We start from the raw sequence: 19,045 nt of genomic DNA, 5'->3' as shown, positions 1-19,045 counted from the left end.
TGCTCACCTTCTGCACATGCACACAGGAGACCTCTTCATTCTTAGACAAATATGTAAATAACAAGTCAAGCAAAAGATCTTTCGTCAGGCTCCTGTTATTTGATACCAGGTGCATCGAAGACTCTTGTCCCCATCTGCCTGTTTCATCTTAGATATGAAAACATATTAATTGTGACAATCATATTAATTACATCTGATTGTTTAGGGCATGAGTTACTGAATGTATCTCGCAGTGCAGGTGACATGGTTTCCAATGCAATGAACTATAATAATCATGGCGAAAAAGACAATTTATTTATAATTTACTCTGGAATTTGGTTCTTACAGAAAATAGGTATATCTTTCAATCACTAAAGAAATTACAGTCACTTTTGTTGTAGTAATTTTTCTGTTATAATTTTGCTTAAGGAAGAAAAATGACTGGATGTAATTGGTTTCTACTATATTTTATTCTTTTATGTGTACACCTGTCATCTCCTCTGCTTGTCTCCCAGATTTAAGTCTTCAGAACTGGCTCTAGCTCAGGGTGGTATTTGTGATGCACTATGGATTATATTGAAATATTTTTGAACTCATTTAGAGTATGGCATTTTATGGAAGAATAATTAAAATGATTCGCAGTTACTTCAGCATGGGATGGAGGGGAGAGCAAATTTTAGATATGAAGTGCACTCATCAGGTTCACTCATTGCCTGATTATTTTTGCATCTATCACATTTGCTTTGCAGTTAATTAATGTTAACATTTTAGTTGCTAAAAATGTGGCAGATAAAAGCATTTGTGGAAAGAAGGGAAACTCCGTTCTCACTAGCAACACAAATACACTTGCAATATTCGCCTGTAACCTACAGAGGAGAACTGAACAATGGAAAATACTTCCCTATTTCAAACACTATATCAAAAGCTCTGTGTGATTCACCTCTGTGATTTGCTTGAGCTTCACTTGACAGGGAAGTAGGAAACCTGAGGTTGACTTGCTCCACCACACCATGTCTTTCACACTACAGTGCTACTGCCCAGATACAAAGCTGGTCATAAACTGCTGGAGATGATGACAATCATTTGTTTTTCTGTACACTCAAAATTCATAGTAGGCGACACGTAATTGTTTAACTGTGTTATCTCAGATTGTTGTTTCCTCCATAAAATATCAGAATTAGGGAATGACAAGTCTGCTGCCTCCCAATCATCAATCATCATTGTGGCTTAAACTGCAAGAGTTTGGGGGGAATTTTGTCTGTTATGGGCAACAAGGAATTCAAAACTCATCTGATAAAACTGCCCCATATGTCTCAATTTCAAGAAAGAAAGGTTTTCTCCACACTTAAAATTAAGTCATATAATTCAGCTGGGACTTCACATTTTCCTCAATTGATCTTTGTGCTACATCTCTCATTTTTCAGTTGAAATTCAGTTAGGACTGGGACATGTTGTTGTCACTTTGTTTACATTCACGCTATTTTCTGCTTTTCTTCCAGGGGTCCATGATGATATGTCTTCATCCTTTCATTTCCAGCTTATTTTGTCACATTATCAGAATTAGAATGTGTTTGCCTGCATTTCAGACCCTTTAAATGCGACAATGACCTTAGGGTCCGTGAAGGGCAACAAGATGTCAGAAACAGGACTCGCTGTTCTACTTTCACAGTCTTTGATTCATAGATACAACTGTGAGAGTTTGGGAAACAAGCTGCCTCACTTTTAAAATCCAAAAATGTTCTCTGAGGCTTCTGAGCTTGTGAGCCTAGTATATGTTTGTTTTAAATCATGGGAGAAAGGCAATGTAACTTCAGGTCAGGTTCTGACCTAAATTGCACCCTGTGCAGCTTCACAGGAGCAATGGGTGTAAGTCACAGCAGAAACTGACCGTGAAGCCATATCCAGCCTCCTCTCTGTGTTTTTTTTAACTGTTTATTTTTCCTTTAAATTATTGCAGGTGAATTTGGTTGTCTTCATAAGACTAATTTACACAAACACATAGCACTATAAATCACCGTAGAGCTCTACAGATGTAAATTAATCCAAATGATTCCTTGTGAATTGGGTAGGCAAGTGTCTGACATGGATTTCCCACTTCTCAGGGGAGTGCTCTAACCACTGGGCTATAGAATCATTCTCACTTGTTCTTTAGCCCAGTGCTGCGGGTGGTGGTTTTTTCCCCTTTATGCTGCTTTTCCTGGTGAGGGTTGCTGCGGCAGCATGGAGAGTAGGGAGGACCAGACCTCCTTATCCTTCGCAACAGGTTCTAGCTCCTCCTGGGGGATTTCCCAGTGTTCCCAGGCCAGCTGGGAGATATAATCCCTTCAGTGTGTCCTGGGTCAGCCTCGGGGCCTCCAATCAGTAATATTCCCTCTGATCTTTTAGATCCATGTGCAGAATGAATTTTGTTATGTGCACCAGTATGGAGGTGATTTGGAGCTGAGGGATTTGAAGTGTGGGAGGGGGCTCAAGGTTGGAGCAGAGGGGGTCAAAGTGTGGGAGGGGACTCTGGCTGGGGATATGGACTCTGGGGTGGGGCCGGAGATGAGAGGTTTGGCATGTAAGCTGCCGTGGGGCTGCAGCAGGGGAGAAAGGACTCTCCCCAGCACTCTCTTGCCAGAGCAGCCTGGGACTGGGGTAGAGGTGCTGCTCTCTGACTGGGGCAGCTCCGGGACTGAGGTTGGGGGAGAGATGCCTCTCCCTGCTGCACGGCCCTTGATACCCTGCTGCGCAGCTGCCCAGCTTAGAGGGAACTTAGACACTCAGTGGGATGTGCCCAGTAGAGTTCCAACGGAAGCCTCCCAGTCGGCATCCTTATCAGATGCCTGAACCACCTCAACTGGCTGCTCTTGATCCATAGAAGTAGTGGCTGTACTCCAAGGCCCACCTATATAGCTGAGCTCCACACCCTGTCTTGGATCATAAGCCCAGCCACCCTGTGGATAAACCCCATTTCCGCTGCTAGTACTCGTGATCTCATCCTTACCTATGATCATGAACTTTGGGTGAGGATGGGGAAGTAGATCGACCTGTAAACATAGAGCTTCCTCTGAGAACTCAGCTCCTGCTTCACCACCATGGATCAGTACAGCTCCTGAATCATTGCCACTGCCGCACCAATCTGCCGGTTGATCTCACCATTTGTCATCACTTGTGAACTAGACTCCTAAATACTTAAACTTGTCCACTAAGGGCAGCTGCTTCCCCTCATCTGGAGAGAGCACTGCACTTTCTTCTGGGAGAGTATTATGACCTCTGATTTGGAGGTGCTGATTCTCATCCCAGCCACTTCAAACTCAGCAGCAAAAAGTTCGAGTGCACGTCAGAGATCACAGTATGAAGAAGCAAGAAGGACAATGTCATCTGCAAACAGCACAGATGCCACCTCCAAGTCCCCATATCAGATGCACTCCACAGCTTGTCTGTGCCTTGATATCCTGTCGAAGAAAATTACGAACAGGAGTGGGGATAAGACACACCGTGGGCAGAGTCCAACATCCAGCTTGAATGAACTTGATTTAATGCCAAGGATACGAGCGCAACTCTCACTATGAGAATGGAGGGACTGGGTAGCAGGCAAAAGCGGCACTGACACTTCATACTCTCACAGAACTTCCCACAAGACATCTCAGGGAATGTGGTCATATGCCTTCTCCCGGTCTACAAAACAAAAGTAGACTGGATTACAAATTCCCATGACCCCTCGACTATCTGGGAGAGAGCAAAGAGGTGGTCAGTTGTTCCATGGCCAGGACGGAATTTGCATTGTTCCTCCTGAATTTGAGTTCCACTAACTGGCATAACCTCCTCTCCAGCACCCTGGTATAGGCTTTGCCGGGGAGGTTGAGGAGTGAGATTCCCCCTATTGTTGGAGCACACCCTCTGCTCTACTTTCTTAAATATTGGGACCACCACCCAGTTTGCCAGTCCAGAGGTACTGCACTCACCTTCCATGCAACATTGGTGTGTTAACTGTGACACGCCAACATTTCCAGTGCTTTCAACATCTCCAGGTGAATCTCATCCACCAGCTGCCTTACCACTACGAAGTCCCTTTACTGCTGTATCGACCTCAGCATCAGAAATAGATCTGATCTAATGTCCCTCCAGTTGGGGAGTTCCTCAAAGTGCTCCTCCCCCCTTCAACGATCTCTTCAGTCTAGGTCAGCGTATCACCACCCTTACTGAGTACAGCCTGGGCAACATCCCACTGTCATCTCCTAATATGACAAATGGTTTGCCAGAACACCTTTGAGGCCATCTGGTAGTCATTCTCCATGGTCTTTCCAAACGCCTCCCATGCCTGGGCTTTCACTTCAACGACTGCCACACCTCTTAGCCAGACAGTACCTCTCAGTCATATTAGAAGTCTGGAGCATGAGCATTGGTCGGAAGGCCTTCTTCTTTGACTTGACAGCTTCCTTCACCAATGGAGTCCACCAGAAAGTCCTAGGATTGCCACCATGACAGGCATGAACTCCCTGCAGGCTTTTTGTGGCTGCCTCAATGATTGAGGCCCTGAACATGATCCACTTGGCATATTAAATTAGTTATACAAAGTGTAACAGCTTCAATAGGACAGTCTGAGATAGCCCCACACCAGAGTGTCCCATAGCCCAGTGATTAAGATATTCACTTAGGGCAGGGGTCGGCAACCTCTGGCACACGACTCACCAGGGTAAGCACCCTGATGGGCCGAGCCAGTTTGTTTACCTGCTGCATCCGCAGGTTCGGCCAATCACAGCTCCCACTGTCCATGGTTCACCGTCCCAGGCCAATGGGGGCTGTGGGAAGTGGCGCAGGCCAAGGGATGTGCTGGCTGCCACTTTCTGCTGCCCCCATTGGCCTGGAGCAATGAACCAGGCTAGTGGGAGCCGCGATCATCCAAATCTGCACACGTGGCAGGTAAACAAACTGGCCCGGCCCGCCAGGGTGCTCTCCTTGGCAAGCCATGTGCCAGAGGTTGCCGACCCCTGACTTAGGGTTTGAAGAGGAGTCTTCTACCTCTTTTCTCATCAGACAGAGTGGGTATTTAAACAGTGGTTTCCCACATTCCAAGTGAGTTCCCTAATCACAGGGAAAAAGGCTGTAAGGGAGCCCCTCCCTGGCCTCAGCTGTTTTGTGTAGAGTTAAACATGTGCTGTTGCCATTTCTTACAAGAAAAGGCTGAGGCGCCAAACTTTAGAAGAAGGTTTCCAAATATGGATCCCAAGAGGAGATAGTCCAGCCTAACTCTGAGAGGAACGGGGTTTAGCATGGACCCCTCTTCTTGTCATCTCCCGTTGGCTAGCTTAGGAGGCTCTCACCTAGCATGCTGTTTTTTGTGAATACCAATTCTTAGGAGCTTATATCTCCCCATGCAATGTGTATTGATCCTACGTGCCCAACTCAGAATTTGTAGACTCAGCCGAGTGCCTAAAAGTTAGGCCTTGCAACATTGACTATTTTAGTACCTAAATCCTTTTATGGATTTGGGCCTTAGGCATAATGGGATTGCCTACAATGCCAGGTAGCCAATTTGCAACTGCTAGAAGCAGATATCTCCAATGGCTGATGATTGGACACTTGATAGGGAGGGCTCTGAACTCCTGCAGAGAATTGTTTCCCAATTGTGTCTGGCTGCTGGGTGTCACCCACATGCTCAAGGTCTAACCGATCACCATATTTGAGGATGTGAAGGAATTTCACACAGGGTCATATTGGCAGAGACCCTGATGGTTGTTTGCCTTCTTCTGCGGCATAGGGCATGAGTCACTTTCAGGTTTAAACTAATGTAAATGGTGGATTCTCTGTAACTTGAAGTTTTTAAATCATTATTTGATTTTAAATCAGCCAGAGGTTAGGAGTCTATTACAAGAGTGGGCAGGCAAGTTTCTCTGACCTGAAATGTGCAGGAGGTCAGACAAGATGATCATGATTGCCCCTTCTGGCCTTAAAGTCTATGAGTCTAGCTTTAAGAATGTAAGTAATCCCATCCCTTTTAAGCAAAGCACTGATGTGCTGATTAACTTTAAGCACAGGCTTAAATGCTTTCCGTGAATTGGGACCTTAATCTTTATTACTTCTTGGACACTTTTTTTTTGGTTAGTAATTATTTTATTAGGAAAATTCAAATGGACACTGCTATTATTAAATAACTAACAGACCTTAAATACCCTCCTAATGAAAGAATATGGAGTTTTCCTCCACGTGTAGGCTCCTCTCACTCGTTTTTCATGGGAAGAGCCACTTCGGTTCTAATAGATTATGTATCTGAATTATATTGTCTATTTATAGTAGCCTTTAAGTACCTTAGAGCAGACACTATGTCTCCTGTAGGTTCAGTTACAGTGCCAAGCACACCACTGGTACTCAACAAATAAATAATGAGGAGTTTGTATGTCCCTGTTAATTATAATATTTTTTCTGAATAACAAAATGAAGACACTTGAAATACAGAGCACTATTCCCGAAAACAAATTAGGAGCTGAATTTGTGTTGTGGCTCTTTACACTGGCCTCAGTGGGCTGCATATCTGCTGTAAGGCTTCCTGCAGAAAAGATCCCAGTGTGGGGCCCCCATCTGGCTGGAGCACAGCCGCTGTTGCAATACAGGAGGTGGTTCTGGAGACAGAGGTGGGTGTAACTGGAGTGTCTTTGTGCTTCTGCTATTCTCTAGCTGTCACATAGCTTTGCAGGGACTGCCGTATCCAGGGAGCAAATTAACTTGCAATGGGTTCTGTAATTAGGCCTCTGGCAGTTCCAGGATAGGAGAAGTGCATTGCCTCCCCTAAGTCCCTGTGCCAGGCTCTGCACCAGTGTAAGAATGAATTCAGACCCCCATGAGAAAGAGGTGCTCTGATGCCATGGTTATGACCATAATATAGGAATACTGCTAGGTATAGCAGGCCTGATCCCAATCTCACAAACATGAGTGTAAAACTGTTGACTTCAGATGAGCTAGTTCACATTTATACGGATGTAACTGACACCAGAATTAGGCCTGATTAATCTAATGAATTCATGTATAAAGAAATGCAAACCTTTTCTTTATCCTGGCTTCACATCCCCCTGGCACAAAAGCAAAGTGAAGAGCCCTGCTCCTTCTCAAGAAAAACTAATCACTGCCACCGTCCTTTCTCTTACAAAACCACAAATGACAAGAGAGAGGAGAAAAACTGTTTGCAGAGAACATTAAATCAGCTAAGAACATACTGTTACGGAAAATGACATTCCTCTTCCAAACATCCATTAGTTTCTGATAATCAGGAATTCTCGGATGCTTGAACATTCCATTAGTAAGATGCAGTGAGTTAATTGTAATAATTATCAACAGTTTTAATTGCTTTGTTATAACGTTTTTTGCAGTTTGACAGTGTGAAATCAATATGCACCTTTAGAAAACATCCTTAGTGTGATTAAAAACAGGCCTCCTATGTCCTCTCCTAACCTTAGATGGGAACATAGATTTTTTTCAGTACTTGTGCTTAGAAGGATTAAACTGAGTGGCTATTGTCCGACTTGGACCTTGTTGTTAAAGGGGAAGTGGAGTCTTCCCTTAAAATTCATTTCAATCCTACCAGATTTAACTTTTGGATTGAGGTAGAAGAGATCATCTGGTCAGTTTTCTTTAACTTGTTTGCTTCAACTGCTATTCAGAACTTACTGCTTTATTTCCCTATAATGCTTTAAGCTTACAAAGAAATATTTTGTTGCATGCAATTGTGCATTCTATAGAGCATTTATAGTTGTCATGTTAACAAAAAATAGGGTGAGATATACTATAATGTATAAGTGCTGATAATGATTTCCATTCTGGAATGTCAAAACACTTAAACTATAAATCATTTCAGCGTCACAGCATCCTTGTGAAGTAAATAAGTGCTAATAATATTCTTGTAGACGTGGGTAACCAAGGCAGAGAAATGTGGAAATACATTTCCACCTCTGACTTGCTATATAACTTTGGGAGACATGAGTGGAACGTAGGAGTTCTGAATCCTGTTCCTTGCTCCAACTGTAAAGCCATATTTGGACTCTTCAGTTAAATAGTGTAATTATATCTGTGGTGGTTCAATAGATCTGATTCTCTTCTTTATTTGCAATTATTTATCTGACTATAAAAATCTTATAAACATAGTTTCTGTGCAGCCTCCACCTTGGATTCCCTCTTCAAGGGGACTAAATCCCTGTAGCTGCCTCAGGAGCTTTAAAAGCTTTGTTATTTTTTTTCCTGTGAAAAAGCTTTATTATGTGCACACAATTCTTAAAGAGGCTTTGCCAAACACAAGCTTTTAAAGCAGTTGTGTGGGATTCCTTTTTCAGAGAAAGGAGTCATTGTGGCAAGTCCCACAAGATACTGTAGACTCCAGCAGTTTGCCCTGCAATTCTGGCACACTTGGCAGCTGATGTTACGCTACATTTTGGGTCCTATCTTACAGGCAGACTGCCAGTTGTGCCAAACTGTGAGGTAATTTTGCTATATAGGTCAATGGGAGTCTTTCAAAGTGGATCTTTCAGTTGGGTCAGGTCCTAGATGAATATCTATTAGGCAGTAGATGAGACTTCCAAACTGATTATCTATTGTCTAGCCTTATGTTAGACTTGAACTGAGGTGAAAGGCCAGTGCACTTAACACACTGTGCCAAGGAGTTATGTGAAAGTGCCCACTGCTAATGTAACTCTAGTCCGAACCCTTGTTTAAAAAAGCACCTTCAGAACAAGTGAAGGTAAAATTCAGCATTTTACCTTATTCTGAATAAAAACATGTTCAATTTTACCAGCTCTAGGGGATGCTGCTAAATTTTACATATCTTGCAGGGATGTAGGCTGAGATATTAGGTCCAGATTCTCAGTTGGTGTAAATGAGTGCAGCTCCATTGACTTCAAAGGCTTTTCAGTGCATTTTATTATGTGCTTAACGTGAACAGATATGCTTCCTCTCCCATCTGCAAGAAAGAGGCCGCTAACTCAAAACTTTTCTCAGCTAATACACCAGAGCAGCCGTTTGGACTAGATGTTGACTTGAATGGAGCTGAATCCATTTATACCAGTTAAGGATAAGATCCTTAATGTTTCTTTTGAGGTCCATCATAATGCATGAGTCCCACCAGGATTAAAAGTCCAGCAGCTTTTTAGGGCTGTAGTTCCAAAAAGCTCATGGGTGGGGGCAGTATGGTTTCTTGCTGCTACTCTGCTCTTATGATCTGTAAGTAAACAGAACTTTAACCTTTTGTACGTTCAGTGATACATTATTTGCTGGAGCAGCTGATGTCTCAGACCCTAGCTGATTCACAAATGACATCTCAGGAGCAAGCAGACTGTGCTTCATGTAAAATCCAATTGTAGCACTGTCATAGTGGTTGGAGTGCTGTGTTGTCTTTTCAATAGCTGTCATTCCCACTGTCAAGAGCTTCAAGTGTATTCAGAATGTATTCCTTTATTTCCTTATAATGACTAATGATGATTCACAATCTTCCTTTCTCCTTCCTTAGTTCTAATAACACATGTTTTTATCCCTGCTGTCTTAAATCCCTGTCCTCACTCTTAAGGGAAGCTTCTGAAGGAAGCAGACTCTGGACTCATACTTTGAGTCGTTCAGAGAGTCCTTAATAGTTCCTGAGGATGTTCCCTTTTTTAATACTGCCCCTTGCTACTTCAGCTATTCCACTATTTTCAAGATTGTGATTATTGTTGTCATTATTCTAGCTAGATATCTTCTTGGAGGCTGCTGGGGAGTGTTCCAGAGAGACATAAGATGCACCCTACCTTCCCCTGAGCCCAAAAGATCAGCAACACTTCCAATCCCTGCTGGTCCTAAAGGCAACAGTCTTGTGGCTCTTCTTTAACCCTGACCTCTTGCATAGGTAAAACTGATGCCAAGTCACTGAGTTGACAGAATATATATAAACTCTTAGTTTCTAATACAAATTTTCAATACCCTGGAGCAATTTTCTGATTTTTAACAGTGTCTTATTTTTGGATGGTACTTGACTTTTTTTTTTTTTGAACTGCAACTATTGGTGGTTATTACAAGTGACTTAACACATTTCCTTGTATAAAGGCAACTGATTTCTCTGTGTCTCTCTCTCTTTCAGGAACTGGAGTTAATGCTTGCTTTCAATTCAGATGGCTTTTGCTGCAGTTATTTAAGAACTCTTTTTATTATTTGGAGGAGTCTTTAAAATTTCCTTAATTTTTATTTCAGAAGCTGGTTTCTTTTAGTCTGTGGCTCTGGCTTTGATAGCTTGATGTTATTTCTGGATGTCTTTGCCTTTCCTCTAGTGAAAAAAGTCTATGCCAAGATGCCACAGACTGTTTGGAGAAACAGTCAAAAATGCCAATGGAAGGCTGTTCAGAGGGATAAAAGCCATTTCAATGACATGTTAGTGATTGTATTTAGAGGCTAGTGAATGCACATGTGCTCTGGCTGCTAATCAGAAACAAAAGGGAAGATTTTTATGGAAGGAAAGGCTTTTTATTGAATGATTTTTGCTCAGTTGATTTGTAGAACGCTGATTACACTTCTATATTTTTTCAGAATCCAGGTCTTAGCAACAGCTCATCATGGCACCATGCTATGTCAGAACTGCTGCAGACTTGAAAGGCTTTTCAATGCATTTTATTATGTGCTTAACATGAACAGACATGTTTCCTCTCCCATCTGCAAGAAAGAGGCCGCTACTTCAAAACCTTTCTCGGCTAATACACCAGAGCAGCCTGGTGGACTAGATGTTCTGAACTAGTGTAACTCACTGAGGAGCAGAATCATCACCACAGGGGTATAACAGTCTCACCAGGCTGCAGTATCTCCATTTATTTTTAGACTTCTGCACCACAGCTGGAGCTGACTATGCCTGGAATAGTAGTTCTGCCTTTAGAAAGTAAAGAGAGCTGTGTTCACAACTTATCCTCAGAAAGGTATTAATAATTAAAAATAGGGCAATGTGTAAAATGTATTATTTAAGGATAGTTTTAAAGATGGCCTGTGTAGCAGTAGTTAACATTCAGTGGAGTAAAAACTGTAACAAATTCCACTAATAAGATGTTAGGTATTCAGGATGTCACACAAGCCATCTCCAAGCTACTACTTGTAAAGGTGGCCTAAACAAAAGCAAAACGAAGTGTAGACACACCCTTTTTATTTCTTTCTACTGCATTAAATAGCTCGATATATATATATATTTAAAGGTTTTATTCTACATGCTTTTTACCTTTTAAATATTAGGTTGTCACTTCCTTGCATGTGCTGGAAGACAGGAAAACTAGTAGGACATACTGAGGGACTAAAACTTGAGCAAGTTTGATTTATTTTGTAACTAACTATTTAACTCTAACTTCTGCAAAACATTTGGGAGAAAAGCTTTCTCTGTGCAATAAAGGGCTGAGTAACATCACTTATCTAGTCCTCAAAAGAGTTCTTAAATAAAAACAGGAAAGACATAACTGAGATGGGGGAAAAAGCCACAAACAGAATTTTATTTTATGTGGGAAAGAAATTCAGGGTTTCTTTATATATCACAAAGAAGAAAACTAGGTGTAAACACGATGGTTTTTTCCTTTGTAGTTCTCATTTAAAATTTACCTTGGTTTGAAAGACAGTGGCCATATTTGTATTCATACAATTTTAAAAGCATGTGTCTAGTATATTATGAGACCAAGTTTGAATTCTACCACAACAAGTATTCTGAAACCCCGTTTTGACTAATGCGGTACCCAAACGGGGTAGTTTCAATGTGCTAACTTGGATTAAAGTATTTCCTTTTACATCACAGTGAAACATACTGAAAAACATACTTTAGCAGTTTTGTGATAATGTGAAAAAACATATACTACCAAGTTTTCAGTCTGTACATCCTAGGCCTGATTCTCCCCTATATTTTACCAATTTTTTGATGGTGTTAGGCCATTGATTTCAGTAGAATTACACTGGCACAAAAGTGGTGTAACAGATTAGAAAATCAGAACTATTGACTTCAGCATTTCTGGATCGTGAGAAAAGAAGATTTAGTATCCTGGAGCTGCTATAACTCACTAGGGTATAGTGGTCAAAGAGTAAAACAACAAACATAGCAGAGAAGAGACTTAAAATTTTGTTTCTTCCTCTGATAATATATGTGCACTGTTACTAAAATAATCTTAAATGCTATTAGAAAATTAAGCTTTCATTCTCCGATGAATATATCTGTGAACACATATTGCAAGGAACAATCTTCCAGGATTTGTAATGCAATATTAACAAAAATGTAAAACACTTAATATATTCCCAAATGCACATGAATCTAGTTAAAGTTTGGGTAATCTATTTGTTTGCTTAAAAAAAACCCCAGCCCAAACTTTCAGCCACTGATAATTTGAAAAGGAAGCTTGCTGGGGAGGGGTGGAGGGAAAGGAGATATTGTCAGAAAAGAGAGAGTCTGTTAAAGCAAATACATATGTTTATCTCAAGAGAAATATACATATAATATACAAAACATGGTTAAAGGTGGGAAATATTTTTTATTTTCATATATTTGGAATAACCTAAAGGAGTCCACAGCTGATTCTGACTTGTACTCTGTACTGAACCAAAATCATGATAAAAGATATTTCCCTTTTCATATTGGTGTACTCTCTCTCTGATCAAAAAAGTTTCCAGCTCTGTTTTATTTAGGTTCTTATATCAGACCCATCACCATGGCGTCTAAGTATTTTTCAGAGTTAAAAATCATACAAGGTGACTTATCATCAGTAAAGTTTCCTCTTCAAATTCCCCCCAGGATGAATAAGTTATATTAGATTTTTTGTGTGTGTCCCAGAAATGCTAATAGATTTGGAGTTTCTGTGTGGGAAGGCAAGGTCAAAGACAGTGGGATTTGCATTTGGATCTGACAGTGGTGAGGTTGGTGAATATTTTTAGTTGCTACAGGAGTGAATTCCAAAACTTCCATCAGCTTTACACAGGAGCTTCACCACTGAGGGTAGACAGAATTTGTATGTGCACAAAAGGCAAATGAGAAAAATAATTATTCACGATACAGAGATATCTAGAAAATATATCATGTGAAAGGGGCAAGCTACTGAGATGCTCAAGTTAAACAAGACACAATGGATCAAATGTCAGCCCTGGTGAGGAGAATTTAACACAGTGATGGCTAAGTTGGCCCACTTCTAGAGTTCATGATCTTACGTGTATTTGGGATATGGTATAAAATAGGGTTATCCTGCATTCCTCCTAACACAGAATGAAAGTGGAACAGTGTGGAGAACCTATTGAGAAAAGCCTTTAGTATAGATGATTGAGTTTTGAACTATGTTCATTTCTTAGAATCTAGGAGAGTTGTGAATATTGCATGTAAGGCACCTCTGCCAGTTATACAACTATGGATCAAAGACTTGCTGTGCAAAGCAGGGAAATTTTTCTGTCTACTCTTTATAGTGTATCCTGTCTGTAATCCCTCATCTCTTCCCCTACAGATCTTGCTGTCTTATCCTTTTTCATTATCCACGGGTCTTGGGTTGACAAAGCATATATTTCACTCAAGTATGTGTGCAACTATACTGTTAATTCAACATTATGTTTCTACTGTAGAGTTGGTGGCTGACTATATTATTGAAATGGAAGATGGAAAGAGGGAGTTCAGAATTTTAATAGAAGAAGCAAGGCTCCACTGAGCATATAATTTCCTTTCCTAACCATGTTATGGTCTGGATTCTCTCTTGCTTAGCTATGACAATTTTTTTATTTTCATGGCCTACTGATTTACCATGATAGGTAGAGTTTCAATCGTTATAAAAAGGGATAGGCATATACTTTCTGGGATTTTCTAACAAAGAAACCAAGGAACATTACAGTTTTATAAAATCTGTTTTAGAACACCTCTTCTCTTCCTTTCTCACTTATCATTCCAGATGTTTGCTAACAAAAGATTACTCTGAGTTCAATTATTTGCAAGATACAAACCCAAGTGTTAACATTCTGTAATAGGTGATTCATGTAAAATTATCTCACTAGACATTAGGGTATGAACATTCCTGTAAAATGAAAGAGTTCTTATCTAAAAAGAACCTAAAGGCTGATTTTTCCCTCCTTCAAGAGTCTCCTTTCATCAAACACTGAGCATGAAAATTTGAAGTGTGGAAGGGTGTTTCTACTATTCATAGTATGATAAGAGCCAGAGTGGTGAGAAGATTTTTGTGTGTGCATAAATATGTTCCATTCATCTGACTGCAACAGTACTGTGAGAGGAGGGTAGGATTGCACTGGTTGTTGGAGAAACTGGGAATAAAACGTATATGCTGGCTCTAGTCTGCTTATTTTTAATTACATATTCAAGATTTGCATACACATGGAACACTGGTAATAGGGAGTGGTAGGACTCATTGTCACTACCAGAGTTATAGAGTTTAAGGTCAAAAGGGATCACCAGATCATCTAGTCTGACCTCCTGTATGTCACAGACCACTAAACACCCCCCAGCCACCACCATACCAAACCCAACAACCAGAATTAAACCAGAGACTAATCTCTTATGTGCCACAGGCAGAGAATAGGAGGGACTGAAGTGACCAATGCCTGAGGCCCTGCAATAGTAGGGAATTGATTACATTATCTATACCCAGATGAACCTAGCTAGTGGCCCATGCTCCATGTCATAAAGGATTATGAAAACCCTAGGGTCCATGCCAATCTGCCTTGGAGGAAAAAAATTCCTTCCTCATCCTGAATATAATGATCAGTGACTGGCTGAAGCTGTGAGCAAGATAGCATGGTCTACTGCAGGATGCACTGATCTGTAACTCAGCAGATGGGGGTTTTCTTTTCAGCTTTGCCACTGAGCTGCTGTGTGGGCTTCAAGAAAGTCAGTTTCCCTTTTGTTTCCCTTCCCTCCATTGGGCAGTCTTGTCCAATTAGATTGCTAGCTCTTCAAGGTAGGAACTGCCTCTTACTCAAGGACAGACAAGATTTCCCACAATACACCACCAATAAATTCCTAGTCTGGCTCAAGGTATTCAGGTTCTAAGAACCTGGGGATACACCCCATAAATCCTAGTGCTAAACTCCAGTAACTGCTTTGTGGACCTTGGAATGAGTTGCATGTGACTCTGCAGTGTGGACATTTACAGGTGGGCTTGGCAAGCCAGAGTACCTGTACCCTCGTACCCTTCACTGTGAAACCATACCATATCTGTTTGTAGAATATGTGGCACAATGGGGCCCTGCTCTAGGTGTCACTGTTTTTACTTTCTAAAATTGCTCAAGTCCCACTAACTCTCTGATCTTGAAAGGAGATTGCACTTTTTTCACTGAGATACCAATCATACTTGAGATTAGATTAGTCTTTTCTTGATATTCAGCTGGTTGCCAGAGAAATTGTTTGTCAGATTTGGCTCAATTAGCATTTCAGGATCATGCTCCACTGGTAATAATGTTAATAGTAAAGGAAACTAAAGGGTGGATGGCACTGGTCAATGGATAAATTTGAAATATAGTGTAATGATGCCACAGATAACTATCTAGTTAATCACTGCACCCTTGAGATTTCTTGTCCCTTGCTGTGGTGGGGACCACAAAGTGAGAAAGGGCAGGGCTATCTCAATAGTGTCAGGAAGGAAACAGTCTCGGGAGTTGCATGTCAAAAGTTTCTTCCAGTTTGAGAGGAATTGCTGCTGATACTTGCACTCCCCATTTTAAATACAGGGAATCTTTCTCAAGAGTGTTAGAATCTTGCAAACTTGGAGAAACTTTTGAAGTGTGACTGCTTTGGTAAACCAACAACTTCTGGCTCTTCAGGATCAATTAAGCCCAAATGGAAAAATTACAGAATAGTGATTTAGTAACACTTTGAAATAAATGATCAAGACTATTGGAGAAATAAATGTAATTGATATTATCGGAATGGTGTATGCAATTAGAGCACCTAAAATATTTTGTTATAAGAAAGCCAGCAAATCTAACAAACCTCTACCTTGGTTTTTTCAAGGAAATCATTTTAAATGTATTTAAATCTTGGAAACCTTGCCTACCTGTGAAATACATTCTTTAGCAATTTTTTTTTCAAGTCTAGCACTTTGTCCATAACCCCATCAAAGATAGAGTGAGAATCAGACTGCGAAATGAACTGGAAAACATAATCCTTGGTTCTGGCTACTGTTAGAGCCAGGATTCTGGACTAATTGGCTCACTGGTCTCATGTAGTGTGATTGCTCCTATGTTCCTGTGTTCCCTGCTGTGTTTAAGGTAGTTATAGCTGGATTATATTCTACCTCCCAACACACTATTTTTAACACTGAGGCCTTGTCTACCGTGGTGGCAGCATGCAGCTACATGTTCCAGTGGAGTAGGGTGCATCCACACTGTGGTGTGTAGCTACACGTGGAAATGAAAGGCTCTGGCACAGGGGAGGCAGGAGAAAAGGCTCTGGCAGCAGGGAGCTGTCAGAGCTTTTTCCCACTGCTTCCCCTACTAGACCTTTTTCCTGCTGCTTGAGCCTTTCCCTGTGGTGGGGAAAGGCTCCTGCAGTGGAGAGGCAGCAGGATACTGCACTGCTAAAAATAGCAGTGTAGCCATGGAAGCCACTGCTTTTCTGTGTAGAGATCCATGTAGGGTACATACCCCAAGGTTCTGATGTGTCTACTCACCTAAGCAGTGCCTCACCATCTACACTGCTACTTATAGCTGTGTTATGGGGGCATGCAGTGTATGTACTCTACACGCTGCTGTAAGTGTAGGCATAGCCCAAGTTAAACTATATTTAAATATGAGAAGCAGACATGAGGAGGCAGTTTATCTAGACAGGCAAATAAATCATCTGTGCTGTTGGCTTAAGTGTGCCGTATCCCAGTCAAATAGAATCAGAATAGTAATTGTAATGTATTTAACCTCTTCCAGGTTAAATGCAATGAATTACTGTTTTTCTTCTGAGTGGCAGAAGAACTATGATTTACTGGTGGCTGTGCCCTCAAATAATTTTTCTTTGTGTGTGTGTGTGTGTGTGTGTGTGTGTGTGTGTGTGTGTGTGTGTGTGTGTGTGTGTGTGTGTGTGTGTGTGTGTGTGTGTGTGAAATTAACAGATATTTAAAAATAAGAAAGGTTGACCTCCCTTTAGGACCTGTCAATTACTTACAGAGTTTATTGCCAAGTACACAAGGAGTAAGATTACATACAGAGCTGCCTGGAAACAAGAATTCAATTTCACAAAAACATTTGGTATGGGAGAGATCGCTGGGATAGCCAGATGGTTAGGATACACTGCTGGGATTTGGAAGACCCAGGTTCACATCAGTAGTCTGAATCTAGCAGAGTGAACACTGGGTCTCCTACATGAGTCCCCCAACTGCTTGGCTATTCTCGGCTGGATCTCTCTCTCTCTCTCTCTCTCTGTTACAGGAAATTTCCTCCTGGACTTGAAAAACAATCCTGACAAAAGTTTATTCATAACCAATATGTTTCCATCAAAAGTTCTGGTTTCAACAAACTGAAAAATGTTTCGCTGAAAAGTTCCTGACCAAATTACCTAGAGAATTGTACTTCCAACTTCAGACTTATGCCCAAATCCCCTCATTCCTAACATTTCTGAATAGGTCTAATGATCAGAAGGTCTAGTGTGGTACTGTAAATACATCGATTATTCTGAAAATAACATCATAATCAGAGAATGTATTTGGCAATTCAACTCCCTTCTTCGAGGAGTGTCCCTGTGGGTGCTCCACTTTAGGTCACTGTTGAGCAGTGCTCCTCAGCGGAAGAGCCGGGCTTTGGAGTTGTGTTGTAGATGTTGGATAACACTGTGAGTCTAAAGCAAACATCTGATGTTGACTTTTGTTCTATAGCGTAGTGTTCTGTGAATGTGTGGGCTGATGCCCAGGCTACTGCTCTGCAAATGTTGGTAATGGGGACATTGTTGAGAAAGGCCACAGAATTTTTTTTTCTTTCAATGTAGAAAGCTAAGGCTCTGCAAATGTCTGTGTGGATGCATTCCTTCTATCTGCATGTGGTTTTGGAAAAAACACAGGTAAGTAAATGGGTTGGTTCAAATGAAAGGGGGAGCGACTTTGGGTAGGGACTTGAGGTGTGGTCTTAAAGTAACTTTATCTTTAAAGAATGTTGCGTAAGGGGGATATGCCGTTAGGGCACCTCACTCTCCGACTTATCTGGAGGATGATGGCAACGAGGAAGGCTATCTTCATAGATAATTGTCGTAATGAGCTAATTGTGAGGGGTTCAAATGTCTTTCCCAGAAGTCCGCATAAGACAAGTTTGGGCAGTGGGTTCCTTATTGTGGAGCAGGTGTTCTCAAAGCACTTAAGAAAGCAGTTAGTCTTTGGGTGGGCAAATATAGTGATTCCATCCACCTTCTCTTGGAAAGCTGTGATAGCCGCCAAGTGTACCTTGGTGAAGCTTGTGGAGAGTCCCAGTTTTTAAGTTCAAATATGTAGTTCAGGACCCTTGTTAGAAGGGAAGATGTTGGTACGATCTGTTTATCTTGGTACCAAGTGCTGAATTGTTTCCACTTATGGATATATGTCTTTCTAATATTCTTTCTATGACCGTTCAGTAATGTGTCTTTTACTTCCTCCGAATAGGCCATCTCAACAACCATCTTGAAGAACCTGCATGAGGTAAATAACCTTCTCTTCCTCGCTCAAGCTGGGGATACAATCCCCTATACCAAACCCCAAATTCTATTAAATTTTGATTACATTTGAGACATTAATAACTCAAAGCAGGTTATTAGGTATCAGGATTTTGCATTGTGGGCATGGACCAATTTAATATTATCTTTGTCAGTGGGGAGATTTTCAAAGGAACAAATGGCAGTTAGGAACTCAACTTCCACTAAAAGACAATAGAATTAGATGCTTCAACTGCTCTTTGTGTCTTTGAAAATCTCCCCCTAAATTTGTAAGTATGGTCACAATAGTCCCTTCTGGGTTTATAATTTATGAATCTGAAGCCTTCTCACCATGGGAGTTAAACTCATTTTAGGCTCATAGATTGGTTATGCTGAGATCCACTTCATTTACTTACTGATGGGATTTATTTTCCTTGTTTCATGCTGAAAGAAAAGCTAAAACATGCTGTGCTAGTTCATGAGTAACTGTTGTTG

At 41.1% G+C, this 19,045-nt stretch overlaps 1 long non-coding RNA gene across 1 annotated transcript in view; it reads left to right on the top strand.

Moving 5' to 3' along the window:
- The window catches only part of LOC115646002, a 66,663-nt gene extending 48,105 nt beyond the window's left edge, over window positions 1-18,558 (top strand). The window contains exons 3-4 of the long non-coding RNA XR_003998898.1: window positions 17,879-17,950; window positions 18,522-18,558. This is a non-coding gene — a long non-coding RNA (uncharacterized LOC115646002). The remainder of the gene's footprint in view (window positions 1-17,878; window positions 17,951-18,521) is intronic.
- Window positions 18,559-19,045: the final 487 nt, after the last annotated feature.

Source organism: Gopherus evgoodei, chromosome 1 (genome assembly GCF_007399415.2).
Source record: "Gopherus evgoodei ecotype Sinaloan lineage chromosome 1, rGopEvg1_v1.p, whole genome shotgun sequence".
Classification (NCBI taxonomy): Eukaryota; Metazoa; Chordata; order Testudines; family Testudinidae; genus Gopherus; species Gopherus evgoodei.
This window is presented reverse-complemented; position numbering and strand designations above follow the sequence as displayed.